The sequence below is a fragment of the Urocampus carinirostris genome, chromosome 10 (genome assembly GCF_059441175.1).
Source record: "Urocampus carinirostris isolate Australia breed hairy pipefish chromosome 10, RoL_Ucar_1.0, whole genome shotgun sequence".
NCBI classification, from domain to species: domain Eukaryota; kingdom Metazoa; phylum Chordata; class Actinopteri; order Syngnathiformes; family Syngnathidae; genus Urocampus; species Urocampus carinirostris.
The window spans coordinates 34,646,159-34,670,942 of record NC_142358.1 but is presented as its reverse complement, the minus strand read 5'-3'; the positions used below and the strand labels follow the sequence as shown (position 1 = coordinate 34,670,942).

Genomic DNA, 24,784 nt, shown 5'->3' with positions numbered 1-24,784 from the left:
GCTCTGTGGAAATGTTTTTTGTTTGAATTAGACTATACAGTGCCATGAAGTAGTCAAATATTTCACACTGGGTCTTTACAGGTCCGAGTCATGGCAAGCTGGCGTTCTCATTGGGGGCCTACATCAAAACCTGTTCGAGTCAGGAACTACAGGGTCAGGCTCCATTTTATAGCATGAGTTTGGATCTGGACAGTCCTACCAAATCTTGGACTTGATTTTTTCCACGCTGAAAACAGAAAAAATATAGCATTGTCTTCCTTGCCAAATATTTGTCTTTCAAATCGAAATAAGTTCCTTTAGCAGTAATTTAGCTTCATCCTTGGTTAGGTTCTGCAAACAATAAAAATAAAAGTAAATAAAAAAGTGTGCGCAACAAGATTAGTCCTGGCCCTTCAGTGTAAAAACGTAATACAGACTTTAAAGAGAAAACTAGTCAGGCTAAATAGGCAAACATATTTGAGGTTGAGGTTTTTAGTTTTTCCTTGACCGCATGTTGGTTTAAGATGAGGGGATGGTGTAATTGCCGTCAATTGAGACATTTATAATTGAGGGCTATACAAATAAATGTGACTTGACTTGCATTTACAAGGCTGTGCTTGGATACTGGCCTAAGTTGTAATAATAGTGTAATGGAAATCAGTGTATTGTAACAATAATGCATTGAAAAGTAGTGAAATAAGATTTTGTAGCAACAACAAGTCTCAAATAAGTCACAAGATGTGTATTTTTTTACAGTTTTGTGCCCTTCTTTAGGATTGTGATAACCCTGGGGAAGAAACTGTCTCTGAGCTTGCTAGTCCTTGTATTAAGAGACCTGTAGTGCCTTCCAAAGGGTAACAGGTCAAAGAGATGGTGTCTATGGTTAGAAGAGTCCTGTGCAATGTTGATGGGACTTATATTACTAAACATAACTAACATGTTCCACCCGGAAAGTTGTGTTACTTTGCCAACGTCCAGTAAAGGTGTCAGGACCAGAACGGAGACAGGACCCACTTGTGTTAGGTTTCTCTCAATTTTATTGGAACAAAAGGAAAGGATTGCACACTTCCGGGGTGAGAGGACGCTGGCGTGTATGTCGCCGCTTCTCACTCCAAAAACTTTTCCAAACTTTTTCGAAGCTCAGATACTTTTTCTGATTTTTCTTTTGCCCTTCTGTTTTGGACTGTGGGTACTTTGGTTGATGTAACCTGAACCAACATTTCACTTTATCAATCAAACCCTCGTAACTTAGCCCTCGGGCTAACTTAAACATACCAGCTGTCACAGCACCGGCCTCTCTCCCTCGTCATGGCGTGCCAAAACCTCGCCGCTTTTGGATTATTCCTGATACTCCTGACGTTCTGCCACCATCCAGCGACAGGATTGCTCCAGTATTCTATCGCGGATCTTCTCCGGATCCGGTGGATTGCGCGGGGGCCTCCGCCACCGGAGCTGCTCCACCATCCTGACATAACTCGCCTGCCTCGACGCCGCTACATTCACCGCGGATCGCGCAGGCACGTCGAGTATAAAAACCCTGGTTCAATCACCTCGACCTGGTCCACATCTCGACGCCTTCCCATAAACTGCGGCCGTAGGGCTAACTGCCATACATTAGCCCGCCTAGCTAGGTCGGCTAACAGCACTGCCGCCGTCAAACAAGACACCTCCGCCGTCAACTTTGGATTGCTGAACGTCCGCTCACTCAGGAACAAGGGCCACCTCATCCAAGACGTCCTCGCTGAACGAAAACTCGACTTCCTCGTTTTAACAGAAACTTGGCAACAAACAAACGACTTCGCTGCTCTGAATGACTCCACTCCTCCCGGCTTTGTTTACATCTGCCGTCCCCGTGGCAACGGCCGTGGAGGAGGTCTCGCGGTAATTCACCGCGAGAAGTGGAAAGTCTTGCCTGTCTCCGTCACTTCATCGACTTCCTTTGAATGTCTGGTGTTTAAGCTCCCCGGACCCACGCCAACCATTACTGCTTCAATTTATCGCCCCCCAAAGCCACATAGTGATTTTATCAATGAATTCTCCAGCTTAATTACACATTTATCCACTCTCTCGCCAAATTTAATTTTATTAGGAGATTTCAATATTCACATGGACAACCCCAACCTGCCACTCACCAGAGACTTCACATCCTGCCTGGAGAGTCTCGGGATACACAGCCTTATTGACTTCCCCACCCACATTAAAGGCCACACATTGGACTTGGTTTGCTGCTCTGGCCTCTCTACTTCCATGCCCACTTCCAACGTTTTTCCTGAATCTGATCATGTCCTCCTCACTTTTAACACCGTACTCTGTCTCTCTACTGTCAAAACCTCCCATCTCATTTCTTTTCGTAATACCAAAAATATCAACATTGACACCCTCTGCTCCATTATTGACCGTTCCCCACCCCCAGAAGCTCTTTCAAGCCCGGATGAGCTTACCACTCACTACAATACCTGCCTCACAAATATTCTAAATTCTCTTGCCCCCCTGAAAACCAGGACTGCCTCATTCTCCACATCTGCCCCCTGGTTTACACCCGCTCTTCGGTCAATGAAATCAAAGAACCGCCAACTTGAGCGACTCTATAAGAAAACCGGCCTCACCATCCATAAGGACATGTACACTACCCATACTGCTAAATACAAGGACCAAATTGCACAAACCAAATCCAGCTACTACTCCGGCCTCATCCTTTCCAACGAAGGAAATTCAAGAACTCTCTTCTCTGTCATGAACAAAATCCTCCAGCCACCAAATTCTCTCCCCCTCCACCTGTACTCCACAGCAACCTGCAACTCCATAATGGAGTACTTCAATCACAAAATCCTTAAGATTCATCACCAACTCCATCAAAACCTGTCTGCTCCCTCCCCATCTGAATTTCCTTCTCCTTGTCACTTCTTCTCCAGTTTTGCTCCACCCACGACTTATCCAACCTCATACTCAAATCCAAGCCCACCACTTGCCAGCTCGATCCCCTCCCTTCATCCCTTGTTAAATCCTGCCTCCCTTCCCTGCTTCCTCTCATATCTGCCATTATTCACTCCTCACTCTCTTCTGGTTTTGTCCCATCACTTTTCAAAACCGCTGCTGTTACTCCTACACTTAAAAAACATGGTGCTGACCCCAACAACTTCGACAACCTCCGCCCCATCTCCAACCTTCCATTTATTTCAAAAATCCTTGAAAAAACTGTTGCTGCTCAACTCCACTCGCACCTGTCCCTCCCCTCTCTCTATGAGCCCTTTCAGTCTGGTTTCCGCCCCCGCCACAGCACAGAGACTGCCCTAATCCGTATTGTAAATGATCTCCTCATAGCATCCGACTCCGGTTTAGTCTCCATCCTCATCCTCCTAGACTTGAGTGCCGCCTTCGACACAATCTCTCACCCTATCCTCCTCAATAGACTCTCCTCCATTGGTCTCACCCATACTCCCCTCAGTTGGTTCCATTCCTATCTCACTGGCCGCTCTCAGTTTGTCCAGCTGAAATCCTTCACCTCAAAGCCCTCCCTAGTCACCACAGGTGTACCCCAGGGATCTGTCTTAGGTCCTCTTCTCTTCATCGTCTACCTCTTGCCTCTTGGTCATATCCTCCGCAAATTTAATATCCACTTTCACTGCTTTGCTGATGACACCCAACTCTACCTCTCCTGCAAACCAAACTCCATACTCCCACCTCCCTCCCTCACCTCTTGCCTTTCCGAACTCAAAACATGGTTCACAACAAACTTTCTTAAATTAAATGCCAATAAAACAGAATTCCTCCTTCTTGGCACCAAATCCACTTTATCCAAAGTAAACAACTTCTCTCTCAACATCGACAGCTCCTTAGTGTCCCCCTCCCCCCAGGTCAAGAGTCTGGGTGTCATCCTGGATAGCATGCTTACCTTCCACTCACATATCAACACCATCACCCGCACTGCTTATTTCCACCTCCGCAATATTACCAGACTCCGCCCTTCCCTCACCCCCCGCACTACTGCTATTCTCGTCCACAGTCTTGTCACATCCCGCCTTGACTACTGCAATGCTCTCCTCTTCGGCCTTCCCCAAAAGTCCCTCCATAAAATTCAGCTGGTTCAAAACGCCTCTGCTCGCATCATCACAAAAACATCTTCCCAGCAGCACATCACCCCCGTTCTCCAACAGCTACACTGGCTTCCTGTTCAGCATCGCATCAGCTACAAACTCATCTTATATACATATATGGCCATTCACAACCTGGCTCCTCCTTACCTGTCCGACCTTCTCCAGGTGCACGTCCCCACTCGCTCCCTCAGATCCTCGTCCTCCCTCCGACTGTCAGTGCCCCCTGCCCATCTGAGCACCATGGGAGCCAGAGCCTTCAGTCGCGCTGCTCCCAAGCTTTGGAACAATCTACCTCCGGACCTCCAAAACTGCACACCTCTCTCCACTTTTAAGTCCCGTCTAAAAACACACCTGTTCAGGACTGCCTACAACACATAGCTTCTCCATTTCTTATGTTTTTATGATTTTATGTCTTGTTTTTATTTATTATTTCGTTTACAACTTTTTAAATTGTATTTTTTTCTTTCATTGTTTGTACAGTGTCCTTGGGTGGCCTGAAAGGCGCTTTTAAATAAAATGCATTATTATTATTATTAAAGGAATATGGAAGTTTGAATCTGGTTTTGTTTGTTGGACTCTCTGTGTTTTGTGCAAACGTTTTCTGGAGTATATTACGTGGGGTAGCTCTCAGGCAGTGGGAGGTGACCAGCTGTCTGGGGGCCGAGGCAGAGGAGGTTGACGCGCCATTCTTCCGGGACGGGAGACCAATGGGAGCAAGCCAAGTGGCGGAGGAAATTCTTTGCTGAGCAACTCGGAAGAAGGAGAGGAGTCGGTTTTTGGAAGGTGAAGAGTGCAGAGCTGTATTGATTTGTGTGTTAGAAATAAATCCACTCGTGAGTGAAAATGCTTCTTGAGAACTTTCTATGCAGAAAAGAGAGCGCAAATTGTTGAGATGAGTGGTGATTGGGAAAGGTCACAAATTGGAGTCAGCAACAACACACGATCCGGTGTTCGGTGGTCGCGGGAAGTGGCACTTCCGTGGTGAGCGATGGCGGTGTTGGGAATGGGAAAAAACAGGTCATTAGCCGGGACAGGAGAGCAAAAAACGTGGTCAAGATCAAAAAACAGGTCGAAGCCAGGAAACAGACGGGAGCAAAAACAGGAGTGAGTTAGGGTCGAAAAGCTTGCCTAGAGTGAACTGAAGTTTGCAGACGGACTGACAACAGGAGTGGGTTTGAATACGGACAGATAGCCAATCACCGAGACAGTTGGCACCAAAGGAGCGGGCATAGGTGAAGCAATAGGTAATAATGCCGAAAGGAACTTGTTCATAGATAAACTATTCTCTATACACAATTTTTTATGACACCCGCTTTTGAAACGGGATGAGTTCCTGTTTTTTTATTTACTTATTTTTGCCTATCAGTGTACATTAATTATAAACACCAAAGAAAATCACAAACATTTTTTCAAAACTGGTTCAAGACCTCAGTTTCCAACTTTCACTGAAGATAACAGTCCTTGGCTTAACAGTACATTTGAAGATACTTGAGTTTGTATAGAAAAAAAAGTCACTTCAAAGTAAGACAAACGTAGGAGGAGCCCTGGAGCTAATTCTTTCTTATTATATGGGTCATCTTCTGTTTTCCCATGACAACCTCTGAGCTCTGCTGTCCTGCTGCAGACTTAATTAACAAGGCAAAGCAAACGGAAGAGGTTAATCGCTGTCACAGATAAAAACAAACTGCAGTATTCCATATTTTTATCTTTCATTTTATATGACAATAATTTGGCTTTTTGGAAATGTCTTTTCTGCAAATGAACGATTCCCTCCTCTCAGCACTAAAAGAGAATAAAGACACTTGAGTGCTGACTGACATTTCAATTAGCCCCCTGTCCTCCAACACTAATAATCAGATTGTAAGCCATGTAAAGGACAAGGCAGGCCATTAAAATATCTTTTAAAAACCTACACGATTTACTGTGGGCTGTAGATTTTGCTTGTATTGTCTGACAGCCCGAGTGGCACACCCCCACAGTCAACTCCATCCGCTCGCCCATCCCAGGATGAAATACACACTATCTCGCTGTAATTGCCGAGAAAAACTGATTTACCAGTGTCGGGAATACTTTATATGGCCTTTAATTTCCCGCCCTTCAACTGCAAGGCTCCTTGTTCATTCTGTTTAGGGCTCTTCAGAGTGACGTTACCATAGAAGAGATAAGCTTATTATGGAGTCTCTGACCATGCAATCAGACAAGCTGAGCTATCTTCATTTTTGCATTGACAACAGAATAAAACTTCATAATGCATTGCCCCTTTTTTGTTTGAGTGTTATGTAGAGTAGGTTTTATTGTGTTGAATTAAAATGGAAATCTGCATCCAACTATGATTTAGTCTGGTCAACTTTGAATTTGTTTTGAGCAAACTATTTTATTTGTATTTGATCTGTTTTGCAAATATAAAATACCGTAATAAATTATCAGGTCAATGTTTGGCAAAAACCTAAATTTTGATGGAATAAATATGTATCGTGTTACGGTTTGCGGTGGAGCCAATTGCAGGGGTATTTTGTGGTTGGGTCATCATCAATAACACTGTCACACTGTCTTCCAGTTTTATCCTGGTTTGTAAGGTTTGATACTTTGTTCCTAGTTTAGATCGTTTTGTTGTCTTTTTCACCCCGTGTTTGTTTTTTTACTTTGTTCTTGTATTTTTTTACTAAACATAGTCCTTTATTGACCACCCCAGCTTTTGATCATGCTTCCCCGCATTTGAGGGGAATCATTCAAACATAAGGGCCCGGTCACACAGCCGTTTGCGTCTGTATCGCGGGTAAAATTTTGCGATTTTTTTTTTGCCCGTGGTTGCCCGCGATGGAAAATGCGCAAAATTGGCCAACCCGCTGTTCATCGGTGGTATACCCGCAAAAGAGACGCAGGCGACTGTTCCGCTTCCTCATCGCGTCATTTCCGCGTCATGGTAGAGCTTTATGGTAGAGTGCATAAGAGTTTTCAAAAGTGATTTATATACGGTGTGCATTAGCGTTCGATTACATTCACAACAAATACAAAGACAGAATGGTTTAAATTGTATACATTCCCAACAAATGCAAGTCGAAGTGGTTTTGGTTATATCTTCGCCATCACATTCTCGAAAAATGATATAAAAGTGAGATAAAACGAAGTAAAAGTGGTTATAGTAGCGAGGGGATGCAAATTTCGGCACAACACCGGGCTGTAGAAATTATAACCGCTCAAGACACAGTCCCGTGAAGATCAAGTTTTCAAGCTATGGCACCGAAGAAGCCAATATGTTATTATTGTAATAGTTTTTCATTTTTATTTTATTATCTTGTTATGAAATAAAGGACGGTGACGGGGATCCATGTTTACCCCTTGACGTCTCGAGCACAACTGACGTGTGCTCGGCAAATCGCGCTGTATATACGCGGAGAAAGGCGTTTGACCGTCACACGCATTACACACGCTAATTCACGTGATAACACCGCGATACAGGCGCAGAACAAACGTGTTATTACCGTGCTACACCCACGATTACCCGCTAAAATTTCGCGTCCTACCCGCGTGTAACCACGCCCTGGCCGCGGCGGTAGCACGTCGTTCCGTGTCTGTACCGCGTCATTACCTCGTGTGTACCACGTGTGCCGCCCGCGGTTACACGTGGTCTAAAGTTTTGAGCAGCGCAAAACTTTTTCGCACGGCCAATCGCGTGTGAATTTCCGACCGCGTGTAAAGCACTGCTGTATCTCTTCTGAATTGCGATCTCAAACCGTCTAACAGCATCAGCTTCACAGGCAGAAATTTCTGGCCGTGATTCAGCCTCGATACGCCCGTGAAAGGCTGTGTGACCGGGCCCTAACACAACTGTATCATTATAGTGACTTGTTACAGCAATGTTAACCATTTACTTTAAAATCAGTGAGACACAACCTTTTCTTTTAATGTGTATACCCTTGGTAATCCCCTAACCGATAGTTGAGCAAATATTTTGAATTGTGGGCTGCATTACATTAAATTTACAGGACATATAGGTCGAAAATGACAAAAAAATGGCTGATTGATGTGAATATTTTTTAATATACACATGTAAAAAGATAATGTATGTGTCATGATTACTAATTACACTCGCCTATGCCTGTTTGTTTGGCGCCAGCTGTTGATGGTTACCGTATTGGTTCCCTGTCCTACATAAGCTCAGTCCTTTCACTCACCTGTTGTCAGTCCGTCAGCGAACCTCTCTTTTCATAAGGCATGCATGTTTGACTCTGACTCCCGTCGGTCCAGTTTTGACACCCGTTTTCCACTCGTCCGTTCCTGATTTCCCTGTTTGTCTCCTGCTATGACCCGTTTCTTGACCTCGACTACGTTTTAATCTCCCGTCCCGGTTAAGGACCTGTTTCTTTAACCCCGACCATGTTTTGATCTCTCATCCCGGCTAACGATCCGTTTTTTGACCCCGACCACGTTCTGATCTCCTGTCCCAGCTAACGACCTGTTTTTCCGTCTACTACGGTACGATCATCCGCTCCGGAAGATCCTCTTCCGCATTCGGAACACGTTCCGATCCCGTGAGCGGCTTGCTTCCCGCGTCCAGTGAGCACCGGAACGCGGGCGCTGCTTTTCCTCTATATTTCAATAAACTTGTGATTAGCGTTATTCATCTGAGTCCTACTTGTGTTTTGGTCGTGACAGTATGCCTATCCAATTCTCATACTTACATGCAAAAGTTATATTTGATCGTATATGTGTTTGTAAAAAGATGCTTTCCTCTAATTGGCTTAGAAACACTTAATCTTTATAGATAAAATTATCTATTTATAAATAAACAGTTTATGCAAAAGTAATTGAAGTAAAATAATACAATATATACCGTTTTTAAACACTAAATTTTACCATTTGCAGTCAAAAACTCAAAAGGGAAGCCTGTTATATCACATTTATTTTTTTCTATTGAATGTAATTTGAAAAATATCTTTAGAAATAAAATTGTTGAGTTACAAAAATAAAATATCAAGAACAGAAAAATGTAGCCGTAAGCACAATTAAAATACCGTTTTTATGGAGGCATGAGACATTGAAGATAAAAAAGCCACCAAAGCAAAACATTTTAATTATTTACTCTAGTAACAAACAATACTGTAGGTTCTGTTGTAAAAGCACGTACACAAAAATGTGGTAGAGGTACATTTGTATCTACTGCACATACCTTATGTCATTAGTGATGTTTGTGTCTGGTCATATTTACAGATTAAAAAAAAAACGATATCTTATTCAGTATTTGAGTGGCAGAGAAAGAAAACAATATACAGTGGTACCTCGTTTTACGATCGACCCGTCCCACAAATGTTTTAGCATAAACTCAACTGCCTCCCCTGACTGCTTGCCACTGCTTAGCTTGATGTTGCAGCTCAATTCTGCATTATTTCAATTGTTCTTGTTCCTTTTTATTTTTTGTTCAGCATTGTGCCTCATTTGCTTTTAGGTAAGAAACAACAAGAGTCACTTTTTCAGCAACAGGAAGCAGCATGCAGTTTTCATTGAAACTAGCCGTGTCTTATTCATGTAAAATAACCTCTTCCTTTATTTGAACCGGCCACGTGTAAATGATTATAAACAGTTTTTCAGTGTATGAGAAGAGCAAACTGGCACAGTTTGCCCCAACAGTCAACCCCAAGCACTAAACAACCCAAAAATAATTGCCTCAAATTTATAAAGGGAAGACCATAAAGAAAATAAATGCATTCAGTAAAGTGCCTGCAGCACACAAAACCTCATCCAACAATTTAAAACAGCGAGCAAAGATAAAGCCTAACTTATGCAAAGCGAGCTGACCTCGGAAAATCTGTATTGGGTTGCATACTGCTGACCGCCAACGTGACCAACAAATCTATATCTTAGCAGAACATACCTTGTCTACAATGTGTGTCAAAATTATTGACCTGCCTGCTCTGTGGTGGGTTGCATTTAACAAGAGCGCCTTCAACATTTGAAAATGAAAATCTTTTGCATGAGGGTTAAAGTTGTTTATGTATGTGTGTGTGTATATATGCATATGCTGGGACCAAATTTTTCTCTGCTGTTATTACAAATTATTCAAAGTTTACAGGACATCTTGTGCTTAACAAATATTTTGGACCCCAAGTCATTCAAATGAAAAGAGACTATCCAGAATCATGATAAAAATTTGACCCAACTCATTGGGGTTTCAATAATGCGATGGGTAATGTACTACTCTGAGACTTTATGTCCATCCATCTATCTATCTACCCTGGTCATATCCCTCGAAAGGGGGTGACCGACAGCAAGACAAACACATACAAAAACAAAAACAAAATTAAAAAGGATAAAAAGTAGCAAAAAATACACACAAAAAAATTGGACAATGCCCAACCGAAATGCCCAAACACCAAAACAAGTTAAGCACCTCGGCACCCAAGTTGGTAATGCTTTCGTCCCTCCAGATGAAACGGGACACAAGAAAGCGACCATGTAACTAGGTATAGGGTGACACAACACACTCTTCTGTTCAACAGCAGGGCCCTACAGCTTTCACTGGTTTACCCCTGCCACATCATACGGGTGCCCTACCCATCCCTTAGAACACATCTAAACATCCCACTATCCTTTAACAACACCTATCCACTCATTCCTATGACCAACAAAGAGCTCTAGCTTCCACTATATTTAGACCTCTTTCCTGCAGTGCACTCATAACACCATCCATCCACGTCAATCGCGGCCTTCCTATTGGTCTCCTTCCATTCACTTCTGTAGATCCTCTTCAACATTTGCTCCTCATCCATCCTCTCCATGTGTCCAAACCAACAAGTACTGTCTTATCCACGCACTTGCTCAGTTCCACTCCTACTCCAGTTCTGTCTCTCTCAATGTCATTTCTCAATCTATCCAATCTTGTCACTCCTAACATGCTCCTCAAATACTTAATCTCAAAAACATGTAATTCCCTTCTCAAATCTGCGTTCAGGCTCCAAGTCTCTGCACCATACAACACAGTCGGCACAATCAGACTCTCATAGAGTACCCTTTTAACATCCATATTCATACACTTGTTGCTCATCACTCTCCTCAGAGCACCCTAAACCTTGCTTCCTTGACTCACTCTGTGCAATACCTCGCACTACATTCCACCAACTGCAGCCACCTCACAACCCAAGTACCTAAAGCTTTCAACTTCTTCCAGCACCTGTCCATGCAACCTTATTTCAAATGCCCATTCCATCACGTGAACACTTCAGCTTCTATGTAACAGTGACAAACATGTGTTAGATAGTCACATTTTTGTTTTTGCCGGACCTAAACCCATCTGGAAAGACAAACACATTGCTGTGAAATCAAACATCAGACGTATGCAAGTGCTGGTGACTTCCATTTTAGAATAGAATAGAATAGAATAGAATATACCTTTATTGTCATTGTTACAACATGGGATATATTGTGACACTGAAATTGGACGTGGCACTCCAGTCCCATATTTTACAGTGAGGATATAAGGAAAACAAAGACATAAAGGAACAAAGAAGATGTTTGTACTGTCCTTGTTGTATAGGCTTTGTTTTCCTCCGGAGGGAGGGTGTATGAGGGGGTGAGGGACAGACAGAGATGGGCGGATCCAACTAGATGTCTGATCTCACTGTACACACGGTCCAGTGTTTTTTCCCTAATTGCTCAGCCCACGTATTGAATTGATTTGGGAAGTACAGTCCATAAACATGCCTGATTAAAGTCGCCGGCGACGATACAGCTCCGTTGGGGTGTGCAAGCTGCTGTTTATTGATAGCAGCGGGCAGGAGATTTAGCGGTATGCTAACGTTAGCATCCGGTGGAACATAAACAACAAGCACAATGACCACAGTTAGCTCTCTCGGTAGATAGAAGGGTCTACACGATACTTCTAAAACTCTATATCAGGTGATCAGTGTGTGGCAATGATTTGGCTGTTATTGTAGCGCATAGTCCCCCACCCCTGTTTTTACCGGAGTCTACGTCTCGTCCGTGCCGGTGAAGCGTGCGTCCTGCTAGTTGGACTGCGGTGTCGGGAAAGCCAAGACTTCGTGATGACAAAAATACTCCAATTTCGGACGCTGTTGGTGGCGATCCGCAGCTCAAAATCACTCATTTTGTGGACGATGGATCTGGCGTTGGTTATGAACATGCTTGGGAGCGCTGGTCTATGTGGTTGCCTCTTAGCCCAGGCCCGGCAGGACCTTTTTCTTTTGCTCCGTCGTTGTCGGCAGCCAGATCACCCAGGGAGATCCAGTGGTCTCTGTATATCCCTCGGTATGTTGTGGATGCTATTGTGGTTGCGAAAGGAGTCGAAGGGAAATTATGAGGGATAAAACACTGTAAAACAAAAGATGAACTGTGTAATGCTAGAGGAAACTTTTATGCACCAGCTACATAGCCCATAGGATAAACAAAACAGTGTGCAACAACACATTGGACGCTACGGAGAACAGTTGTCAACTTTGCATGGACACCAACTCCAGTGGTATGGTCTCACCATATCATCAGGACTGACCAAGATCATTTTCCAGGCCTCAGTTCAAAGGGGCAGGAGGGGATGACTCTAACAGAACTGAGCTGACAACATAAATGAATGTACTGTTTCCAACTTGCTACAACCCAAACGCAGACCAGGAACACCCAGCAGTGGAGAACGCTGTCCAAGGTTGCGTTCTTAGTGGTACCCGACGACCAGGCGATCAAAGGATGCGTGAACTGTGATAGTCTACTGAAACTAATTGAACTTACTGAAAAGCTAAAAATATATTCCAACATGATTAGCTAAATCAAGCAATATCCTTCAGTAATCCTTTATTTCCAACATTGACATACCCATTATATCAACATTGAATGAAAGGAGCAGGAATTATTCCGGCACCGTCTGTAGCCTTTATTACATATTTTATCAAAAGTGCGCTACATAGAATCAATAATAGCAATTCTCGTGACACATGTGACCTGAGTGTTTTTTAAATGACAGAACAAAGGTATAGGTTCAATGAACACATTTTAAAGGGTTTGTTAATAAATATTTTTATTTTTTCATTCACGAGTATAAGTAACACATCCTGTTTCGAAGAGCTACCAGAGAAAGAGTCAAACTTTAAAGAATTATTGAATCATTGTAAAGAACACTATTGGATTAATGTCTTTATGACGTTGGGACAAAACCCGAAAATTGGATACAAGGTAGTTGAAAGTAATCAAAAAAATAATGTAAAAGAAAACAACCTTTAATACTAACATTATTTATTTAAGTACAAAACATTGGTAATGTATAAAACAATTTAATATACATTAACTATACCCAAAAAAGTCTGTAGCCAGCTAATGTAAATTGGCAGTGGAAGGGTGCATTATCCCAAAAGCGGTCGATGAAGTTAATGTATGACAGAAGTGATTTATCGAATTTCTGTATCTCTGTCAGGTAACACTGTCCTAATTCAGTAAAGTGGCATGCATTAAATTGTTCCTGCTGAGCCTTCATCATACATGACAAGTTTAGTCAAAATCTGACCTTGGAGTCTGTGGACGGACTTGTTTCATAGTTAAGTATACAGTGGAACCTCGGTTCTCAACCATAATCCGTTCCAGAACCCTGTTCGAGAACCGATTTGTTCTATCACCAAAATAATTTTTCCCATTGAAAATAATGTAAATCGTTTTAATCCGTTCCAACCCCCTGAATGTTTACCTTGAATGTTTAACGTAAACATAAAGCTAACCCAGGCTAATTGTACGTCCGCGTTATCGTAATCTTCCGTACGAAAGATTACGCTAACATGAAAAAAAAAAATCAGGTCGTTTACAAGTCATTTAGCACCACAAGTGGCTAGCGCTTCATTGGAAAGGGGGCTCCGTTCCAACACCCTGAATTTTGGGCTCAGTTCCAACACCCTGAATGTTTACCTTGAATCATAAAGCTAACCCAGGCTAATCGTACGTTCGCGTTATCGTAATCTTCCGTACGAAAGATTACGTTAACACGAACGAGTAAAACAAAAAAAGATAAAGAAAATAATTATGAATAAGATTTCTTACTTTTGTGGTGTCAGCAGAAGGCGCATGCTGTATTCCCTAGCAAGATCGGAAACTCGCACACCTCTTTCATATTTAGCTAATATGTCTTTCTTAAAGGCAATAGTTATACGAACAACTTTTCTTTTTTCACCTGTCCTGCTTGCACCGACCTTCTTCGGAGGCATAGTTAGGGGCTAAAACACTCTGTTCACCGATATCAAAAGCGAAAGCAAAAAGAGGCAAGTGCGCACGTGATAACAGTTGGTCATGAGGGGTGGGGGCGATCTACACGATCTTCACCCGTACGCCGCTCAGCATCGCACTCTAGCGTACGCACTTAGGCATTTCGAACTCCGAATTTTTGACCGAACAGCGAAGCAACAATTTCTCGACATTTTTGGTCAAACTCAGATTTGTTCGAACTAAGAGGCGTTCGAAAACCGAGGTTCCACTGTAAATGGTAAATGGTCTGCATTTATATAGCGCGTTTCAAGTCAATGAAGACCTCCCAATGCACTTTACAATGTGCTTCACACTTACCCATTCACACACAACCTCAAACACCAATAGGGTGTCAGCCATGCAAGGCGCCTACCTGCTTTTTGGGGGCATTAGGGATTCAGTGTCTTGCCCAAGGACATATATCACGGAGGAGCCGGGAATTGAACCTGCGACCTCTTGATCCCAAGACAAGTGCTCTAACTCCAAAGCTAATGCTGCCCAAGTACGGAAAATGAGCCATCTTACAAAAACGGTAAAGCAGTAATTGAGTTCAGAGTAACCATTAATTTGAAGTTAGGATACATTTTACCTATGTTAAAAAAGACAGGTTTTCTAAGGTTCAACTTAATATTCACTTCTTAATAGTTGAAGCTACTGCATTGTAAACTTTCTATTGCATTTTGTACTCAAGATGAGTATAGAGTTTGAGGTCAAAATTCATCATGGTTACAAAATGCACCTTGGCCTAACACTTTTCAGTTCAATTTTGAAGAGGTCAGCCACAAAATGCTGGGATTACATCTCTTTGTCAGAAGCGCATTGAATTTGAAGATGTTTTAGGTGCCGGCAGGTCAAATCACATTTATCAGCCGTTGAAGCAATTTGCAATTTTCCATCCATTCGGCTTAATCTTGAATGCTTTGCAGTGTGGTTGCCCAAAAGTAAAACATTTACGGAATTTCAATTTACTTTTTTACATATTCAACATCGGGGCGATAGGATCAGCTTGATCACGGTTGGTAGATAATTGCCGTTTGATTCAATTGGAACATTTCCACCTGGCATTTTTTTTGTGTTGGAATAATTTGTGTTAGTAGGCAAAAGCTTGTGCCTCAAAATTACAAAGTACCATTTTTAAAACGTACAGGGCAGTTAAAATATTTTCTCCAAAATGTGCGGTGCGGGTAGTATTGTAAGGCTGACATAATAGAGGACACCATTAGAATGTTCATGTAAAGTCAAGTCAAGTCATTTTTATTTGTATAGCCCTTAATCACAAAGAGTATCAAAGGGCTGCACAGGTTATTGCACAGACTATTATTTCAGACTATTATTACACCACCCCCTGATCTGGAAACAACATGAGGGCAAGGAAAAACTCAAAAACCTCAACAAACCTTGAGAAGGGACCGCACATGTGGTATCCCCCTTTCAGGATTACCAGACAGCAAAGGATGTTGCAATTACAAATAATACAGATATATTGTCCACAAAAAGTATAGGTTATTCATATGCTTTAGAGTAGAGGTGTGTTTTAAGCTTAGATTTAAACATTTCCACTGAGGTTGCAGATTGGATCTCAGGGGTAAGAACATTCCACAGCATCGGTGCCCGGATGGAGAACGCTCTCGAACCTGCGGAGCACTTCTTGGCTCTTGGGGTCACTAGTAAACCGGCGCTTTCAGAACAAAGGCTTCGGACCGGAACATAGGGGGGAATCAGAACTGAAAGATGTGAGGGAGCAAGTCCATTTATGATTTTGTAAAATACTAAGAGAACCTTGAAATCACATCTTAGGCTAACAGGGAGCCAATGCAGGTTAGCCAAAATCGGCGTGATGTGATCGGACTTGTTTGTCCTAGTTAAAAGCCTCGCTGCAGCATTTTGTACTAGCTGGAGACTCTTGATTCTGGACTTCGGGAGACCGGAGAGTAGTGCATTACAGTTATCGAGACGGGAGGTAACAAACACGTGAATTATAATCTCCGCTGTAGATGTGGAAATTGATTGTACATGAAAAAACAGGTAAGCACATTCTGCAGAACAATGTGGGTTTTTTTTACGCGCATCACCATCCCTGTTGAACTGTCAGTCTATTTACGCACCAAATTCAAGTCCAGCGCAAACCTGACAAAATCCAGGGATGTCCCAACTGACAATCCATATTTTGCTTTTCCAATCTATAATAGTTGCAATTGCGACAGTGAATATCCATGCTACATTTCACATCAGCATGCTGTCTTCTTTTGACGTGCATTACCTTTTTGTTACATCGGCCTTTTCTGCATGCCTGCAGAAAACTTTATACAACACGAGAGTATTACAGAAATGCACTTTGTAACCGATGTCACCATTTTGAACGATCGCTTGATCCCAAACACGTGATCAACACAACTTGAAGTATCTCTGAAAATGGCATCTGGTGTGCGGGGGATAGCGCCATCTGGCAAAGACTATGATTGGAAATGGGGTCTTGCTAATGGTGCCCTTCTGTAAGGGCTTCACAGCCGATGAGAAAGTTGATTTTCTTCATTTTGTTCCTATTTTTTTTCCTTAGTTTGCTATGATTCCGAGTAGATCATAGTTGCTTGGGACTGTTACCGGAGTTTTGGCAAAGTCAGCATAATTTGGGCGAAACTGCTCGACACAGAAGGTGACTCTTAAAGGGATAAAAAAATGAACCTGGAACATTTGATGGACATTTGGAACAGCTCTTTATTTCAGAAACAGAAGATGGTAACGTTGATTGATTTGTTTCACAATGGCTACTGGTTAAAATAAATGAACAATACAGATTTTGCTTGTTTTATCAGTTTTAACACGCCCACGTCTTGATGATAAATCTTTTTTTTTAACTTTTTTTGAATATTTGTACTTTGTCATAAATACCTTATTAAAGCACAACCAAACTCAGTTTTGCTCACGCTCTATTTTAAAATAAGAAAACTTACAAGAACAACACTCACAAGCATATACTATACTATTTTTTTTTCCATTGGTTGGAAACGGTTTGAAAAAAAACCATGGGGTTGAGCCAACTTGTATTACATTGCAAAACACACTAGGATACTTGAGGATAAAATGTAGTGAAATAGGTCAAATCAATTTTCCAGTAAAAGCATAACATATATATTTTAATGGGGGATTATTTTCCTGATTTTAACATTGTTTGTTTTAATAAATTAGATAAAGCAGCTTAAAAATAAATACAATCTGACACTTGACTTTCCTGATACTTTTGGTAGTTTTACACATTATCTGCCAGAGGTAAAATAATGCATATTCACAGTTCATGAATTAACTTTTAATTGTGCTGTACGGAATTTGGAAGTTTTTAACCTGCTGATGCTTTGTGTCATCTTTGCATCTTTTTTTATTTTTTGGGGGGGGTTGCGTTGGCATTTGGACTGTACTTGAAAGATGCGTTTTCTTACTTCCACCAGTTTTATGCTAAACTAGCAATAACCTGCAGTGACAAGCATAAAGTCACATTCCAAAAGCTAAAAAAATGAATACTTTCTAAAAATCAAAAATCAATGTGTCATGAGCTCTCTCCATACCTGTAACGAGTACCAATCACCTCCCTGCCTTGTCACTGCACCCTGATCTTTTCCACCTGTCTGTTTTCGTTTATCACCAGCTGTTCTGAATTTCCTGCCAATCAAGTTCTGTATTTAAAGCCCTGCCTTTCAGCCTAGCTTTGTCAGATCGCCTGCAAAGCTACACCCGGAGCCTGTTTTCTTGCGCTCACCAACCTTGTCACTCGGTTTCCTCTTCGTTCCATCTTTCAAGCCATCTTCTTTAAAGGTAGTACCAAAGCTCCACTTCAAGATTACTCTTCACCCCAAGACTCTCTCTCCCATTCCCTAAACTTTCTTAACAATTGTGGACCTCGTCTGTCTGATTTGTGATAATATGAGACATAATCGTGAAGTGGAACCAAATTATTTCAACATTTTGTATTATATTTACAACGAAAAAACAAAAAAATTGATGTTGCAGAAATATATTAGCCTCTGTTCTCTCAGCTCATCCAACTGACTCCAAAAGTTCCCCGATGTCTTCTGAATGATCCAATGTCGACCTAAATGAGTAACGATGACAAATTGAGTGCACCTGTGTCATTAGGTCTCAGTTTAAATGCACCTGTTCTGGACTCAGATGTCAGGCAGGACGAAAGGAAGACTGAGATCACTTGCGCTCGTTTCTTGGTTTTTATTGGAAGGAAGGAATGACAAGGTGGGATTCTTCGATCCGTTGGTTGGCGGATTGACGGAACTTGACAGGCGGGTGAAGGCTTGGTGGGAATGGTCGCGGACAGGCGTAATCGTAGTGTTCGGAAAAGAGTTCAGGAGTCAGACGGGCAGGGCAGATTTACAGAAACGGTTCGGCAACGGAGATCAATCAGAAGAGAACAGGGAGCAGGCAAAGAGTCAGAGGTACGGGCTTACTGAGCTGAAGGAAACATGTAGCATGAGTACAATCGAACAAAGTGTTACCGGAAGCTGGGGATTTAAATATACAGGGTGCGCCAATCAGCTGTCCTGGCTGTTGGTGCCAAATCCTGAACACAGGTGTTCCCGATCCGGGTGATTGTGACATCAGAGGTCTGTGAAGGAGATCAGACAGCATTATGAAAACCAAAGAACACACCATGCGGGTCCAGAAAAAGCAAAACATGTGATACGAGACATTTACACAACATGGCCCGGAGTTGTGAGCAAAAATGTCTAAATGGAGAGAGCATAACGACTGCAAACCTACCAAGGCTTGGTTGTTCCTGTAAATATTATGTCCAAACAATGAGAACTAATCAGAGGATAAACCAACAGACCCAAATCATCAAACTTTGAGGAACTACAGCTTTTTTGTAAGGAGAAATGGGCATTATTTATATTTTAAGATGTGTACTGGATTTCAAGATGCCAACTTGGAGACCTACCCAAAAAGACCTGTGGCTGTGACTGCAGCAATAGGAGGTTGCACAAATTATTAATTCTAAAGGGGCCAATATTTTTGCAATGCCCATTTCTCCATGTTTTATATGTTAGCACAAGTTTAAATGATGAATAAATATGGTTTATTATCCCAACTGTTTCTCACACATTGTTGAGTCTTGAACATTTCTTTTAAGTTTTATTTATCCCTAATTTTGAAGCACTTTAACCAGACTAACCGTGCAGTGGAACCTCGGTTCTCGACCATAATCCGTTCCAGAACCCTGTCCGAAAACCGATTTGTTCGATCACCGAAACTCGTTTTTCCAATTAAAAGTAATGTAAAATCGTTTTAATCTGTTCTAACACCCTGAACGCTTACCATAAACGTAAACATGAAGCTAACCCAGGCTAATCGTACGTTAGCGTAATCTTCCGTACGAAAGATTACGCTTACATGAACGTGTACAACTAAAATAATCAGGTCGTTTACACGTCATTTAGCACCCGGGTCTCCACAAAAAGTGGTGAGCGGTTAAAGGATAAAGAAAATAATTATGAATAGGATTTCTTACCTTTTGTGAAGGTCTGCAGAAGCCATGGTCTATTCCCTCGAAAGAAGAGGAACTCGCACACCTTCTTCATATTTTGCTATTATTTCTTTCCTAAATGCTATAGTTGTACGCAGTACCCTTCTTTTTTCACCTGTAGCAACTTTGCTGCTTGCACCGACCTTCTTCGGAGGCATAATTAGGGGTAAAACACTCCGTTCACAGATATCTAAAGCGAAAGCAAAAAGAAGTGCGCGCGCACGTCATAACAGTTCTTCACGATGGGTGGGGGCAATCTACACCCGTACGCCGCTCAGCATCGCACCCTAGCGTACCGGCGTTCGAACTTCGATTTTTTGAACGAAAAGCGAAGCAAGAATTTCTCGAGATTTTTGGTCGAGAACCGATTTGTTCGAACAGAGAGGCGTTCGAAAACCGAGGTTCCACTGTACATGCAAACAGTAATATAACCTTTTCATTAATGTACATCTTTGTGGTTAGAGCATTTGCCTAACACACAAAAAGTCCCCTGTTCGAAACCTGGTGGAAATATATGTTGGCCTGGAGAGGCTGTACTTGCCCAAGATACACCACAGGAAATGGTGCCCCTACAGCCCTCGAGGTTAAGGGACACAACCAACAACAATAAAATAATAAAAGAATAATGACTTTGACATAAAAATTGCATGTTTCTATATTCTATTTTACAACACACAGTAAATGAATATGGCACCCGAGCTAATTTTCACCCTGTTCCAAAAAATGTCCTGGAGGAAAACGAGATGTCATTACTCTTCCATATTTCTTTAAACACATTTCTGTACCGTTTAATTCCATTCTGTTAACTTGTCCGTCCTGCTGCTATTCAGACTTGATTAAAACGGCAGCGTAAGAAATCAGGATGTTGCATCTCCAAGGAATATTGCACCCTGGCTAGGATGGGGTGAATGAATATTCTTCCTTGAGAGACAACTCCCTGATTTGCTAATATCCAAACTCAAATTGAGGCTAACACACTTCTCTACGCTTGAGCAAGGTTTCAGACCTTTTTTTTTCCCGTAATCTCGCCAACAAATGCGCCGACCCACGGAAAATAATCATACATGTCACATTCCATTCGAGTCAAATCTCAGCACCTGTCTGTCATTTTAATGTGTCACTTTTTAAATAGGGTTGAGAAAATGGATTCTGTCAAGCCTGAAAGAGGAAATATGCAAAACTTTAAATGAAACAAAAGCCAATTTCATGATTGTGTCCTTGTGTTTTGTTTTCAAAGACCAAAACAACGTGTAGTACAGTGGAACCTTGGTTCTCGACCATAATCGGTTCCAGAACCCTGTTCGAAAACATATTTGTTCAATCACCGATTTGTTTTTCCCATTAAAAGTAATGTAAATCATTTTTAATCCGTTACAACACCCTGAATGTTTACCATGAACGTAAACATGAAGCTAACCCAGGCTAATCGTACGTTCGCGTTGGCGTAATCTTCCGTACGAAAGATTACGCTAACATGAACGTGTAAAAATAAAAAAAAAATCTGGTCGTTTACACGTCATTTAGCACCCGAGTCTCCACAACAAGTGGCTAGCGCTTCATTGGAAATAGGGCTCCGTTACAACACCCTGAATGTTTTACGTAAACAAAGCTAACCCAGGCTAATCGTACGTTCGCGTTATCGTAATCTTCCATACGAAAGATTACGCTAACATGAACGTGTAAAAATAAACAAAGGGTAAAGAAAAAAAATATGAATATGATTTCTTACCTTTGTGGAGCTCAGCAGAAGCCATGCTGTATGTATAGCAAGATCGGAAACTCGCACACCTTCTTCATCATTTGCTATTATTTCTTTCTTAAATGCAATAGTTGTACGCACTACTCTTCTTTTTTCACCTGTAGTAACTTTGCTGCTTACACCAACCTTCTTCTGAGGCATAATTAGGGGCTAAAACACTTGGTACACCTATATTGAAAGTGAAAGCAAAACGAAACACGTCCGCATGTGATAACAGTTCTTCACGAGCGGTGGGTGCAATATATACGATCTACACCCGTACGCCGCTCAGTATAGCACCCTAGCGTACCGGCGTTTGAACTCCGATTATTTGACGGAACAGCGAAGCAAGAATTTCTCAAGTTTTGGTCGAGAACCGATTTGTTCGAACTGAGAGGCGTTCGAAAACCGAGGTTCCACTGTATATGTTTGATTTAGGGGTAGGCGGTATTGGAATTTTTCGTTTTGATCCCATACATTTAAATACAGGCTAATATTAATTGATGCCGATCTGATAATTTCTGTTTGAAAATCTTAACATTAAATAAATGAAGACTTCCCTCTTGAGTTAGCTTATAACTACGGTAAAAACAGCCTGAACATTGTATATAATTTCTTCAATACCTACAATGCAATATTTCTATTGTAATCGTTTCAGAGTGGCTGCGCTGTGGTTAGCGCATGTGCATAGTTCTGAGGTCATGAGATCGAACATGGCTGTGTGGAGTTTGCATGTTCTCCCCGTGCTCGTGTAGGTTTCCTCCAGACACTCCGGTTTCCTCCCATATTCCAAAACATGCATGTCGGGTTAATTGCCCGGTCCGAATTGTCTCTTAAGTGTGAATGACCGAGTTAATTGTTTATCTCTGTGTGCCCTGCGATTGGCTGGCAACTAGTTCAGAGTGTCCCCTGCCCACTGCCCGAACATAGCTGGGGTGGGCTTCAGCACCAGCGCGACCCAACTGAGGATTAGTGGTGCAGATAATGGAATGGAACTGTTTTAGGACTAAAGTCACAAGGGTCAAACAGAAAGAGCAGTGATGTAACAAAAAATTGTGAATATGCTTGATGGCTGTGTTTTGCTGCTGTTGGTGTCGGTGGATTTGTTCAGACCGAGGACAATCGACTTTGGCCTGGACGGATCTATTGACACTAACAAAGATGTTATATAATGAAATTGTGAATATGTTTGATTTTCGAGAAGGTTTGTTCAAACCTCACTTTGTGTTTGCTGTTAAAAACGTAATATTGGAATATAATATTGTGAATGTGCCTAATTGCTGTTGAGATTGTCATGATTGTTTTCTGTTTTTAGTGTCAATAAATTTGTTCAAACCAAAAAAAACAAATACTTATTTAACAAAGTTAACAGAACAAATATAACACTTTCGACAATAAGGAAATTAAGTCAAAGTTCAAATCTCATAATTATGATTTAAAAACCTTGATCGGTATAGAAACTAAAATAGTTTAATGACAACAACTGTTTTGAAAGAAAATTCAAGAAAGTCAAACCAAAAGAGCAGCGACATAACAATAATGCAAGTACTGTTAAACATTGTCATAAAGACAACTAAAATACTGTGTTTTCCAGAATGTACGGTATACGCAAAGAACAAAAAACCTTTGCCAGAGGTTAGAAGGTATATTTTATAATATTTTACAGAGCCAAAAACAATGTATTTAAATTTGACAATGCATAATTTTAGTTGTGAAACTATAATTCCAAATATTAATGTTCTATAAAATGTTTTTTTTTTCTTTTACATATTTAAATACACTCGCCTTATACTTAATTTTCGCTACATATGGAAAAAAATACATTCCAAGCAGGTTATTTTGAAGGTGCATCGCATAATCTGGTCCTCTTTAAATTCCGGAAAATATGTTATATCAATTATTATCGTGATAAATCAAATGGGAAGCCAGGTCAATACAGACACTGGCCTTCTTACGGACGATCGTTAGTAAGTTGAATTTGTCCGTAAGTTACTCCAGTGCTATTAGTCCAAAGTCGAAGTTTGAACGTTTCTTTGTAAACTTGTACACAACACGTTAGGGCCGCACAATTAAACAAAATTGAATCGACATCGCGATATGACGTAGTGCGGTTTTGAAACCGCAAAGCACTGCATTTTTATTCAAGGTTTTGTAGTTCTTACTTTGACCATTTTTATGTGATGGTGTTTCCGACAACCACACTTGTTACTGTTCGAATTTTAAAAGCGCCGATCAATCAGAGGCAAGTTATAATAATAGCACAAGACAATACACGCGTTTCACAGTTTGCAAGCACCACACTACGCCACACCCACTGTGGCAGACTCCGTAAACATAGTCCCAGAGTCAACAAACAAGAGGGTATTTGCGCTAGAAATTCACTTGGGAGCCAAGGCAAAGCAAGCCTGCAAAAGTTTGGGAACAATTTATTTTAAACGAACCATATTGAATGGATGCATGGGATATTAAACAACAAAAACGTCAACGTTCTTAGCACGATGGAGATGGTATAGACAGTATAGAATATTTACACATGAACCAGGAAGAAGAAGCGTTTTTTTTTTTTTTTTCCGAGTGGATGCTCGGTGACCTCTCGCGGTGGAAAAAAGCACTACAATTATGTCCTCTACACGGAAAAAGGTGCACACTATACAAAATTTAGCTTACAGCTATGTCCGGGTATATTTCGAGATCCCGAAATATTTTGTTCATATCTACCATTTTTCGTAAGTGGTAAGCAGGGTTGGGTAGGGTTACTTTAACTTGATTACTTTCAATTACTTTTGGATTACTCCAATACCAAATATGCTAATAAAAGACAAAATAAACTAAATATGAATGAAATTAATAAATTTTGTGCAGGCTTGGGGAGTAACGGAACACATGGAACGGCAAAAATGATGTTGGCAAGCTGTTTGGATTTAATTTCATTTTGATTCTGTCACATTTTATGTTAGTTTTGCTGGAGATCAAAGTCAGTAGAGAAAGCTTACCATGTGTTGTGAGTCATAATTTTAGTCATATTTAGTTGCTTTGGTCTTTTATTAGCATATTTGGTATTGGAGTAATCCAAAAGTAATCAAGTTAAAGTAACCCTACCCAACCCTGGTGGTAAATAGGGGAGCGTTTATATTATCGATCCGATCCAAGCACTTGGTCAGTGTTGACAATATTGATATTTTATTGACCCAACCAACCATAGAATACATTACAAAC

At 41.3% G+C, this 24,784-nt stretch overlaps 1 protein-coding gene across 1 annotated transcript in view; it reads left to right on the top strand.

Moving 5' to 3' along the window:
* The first annotated feature begins 18,015 nt into the window (after positions 1–18,015).
* Positions 18,016–24,784, top strand: part of kirrel3b (kirre like nephrin family adhesion molecule 3b) — a 320,980-nt gene continuing 314,211 nt past the window's right edge. Inside the window, exon 1 of the mRNA XM_088345714.1 lies at positions 18,016–18,110. The gene's annotated coding sequence lies outside the window, so the exon portion shown is untranslated. The remainder of the gene's footprint in view (positions 18,111–24,784) is intronic.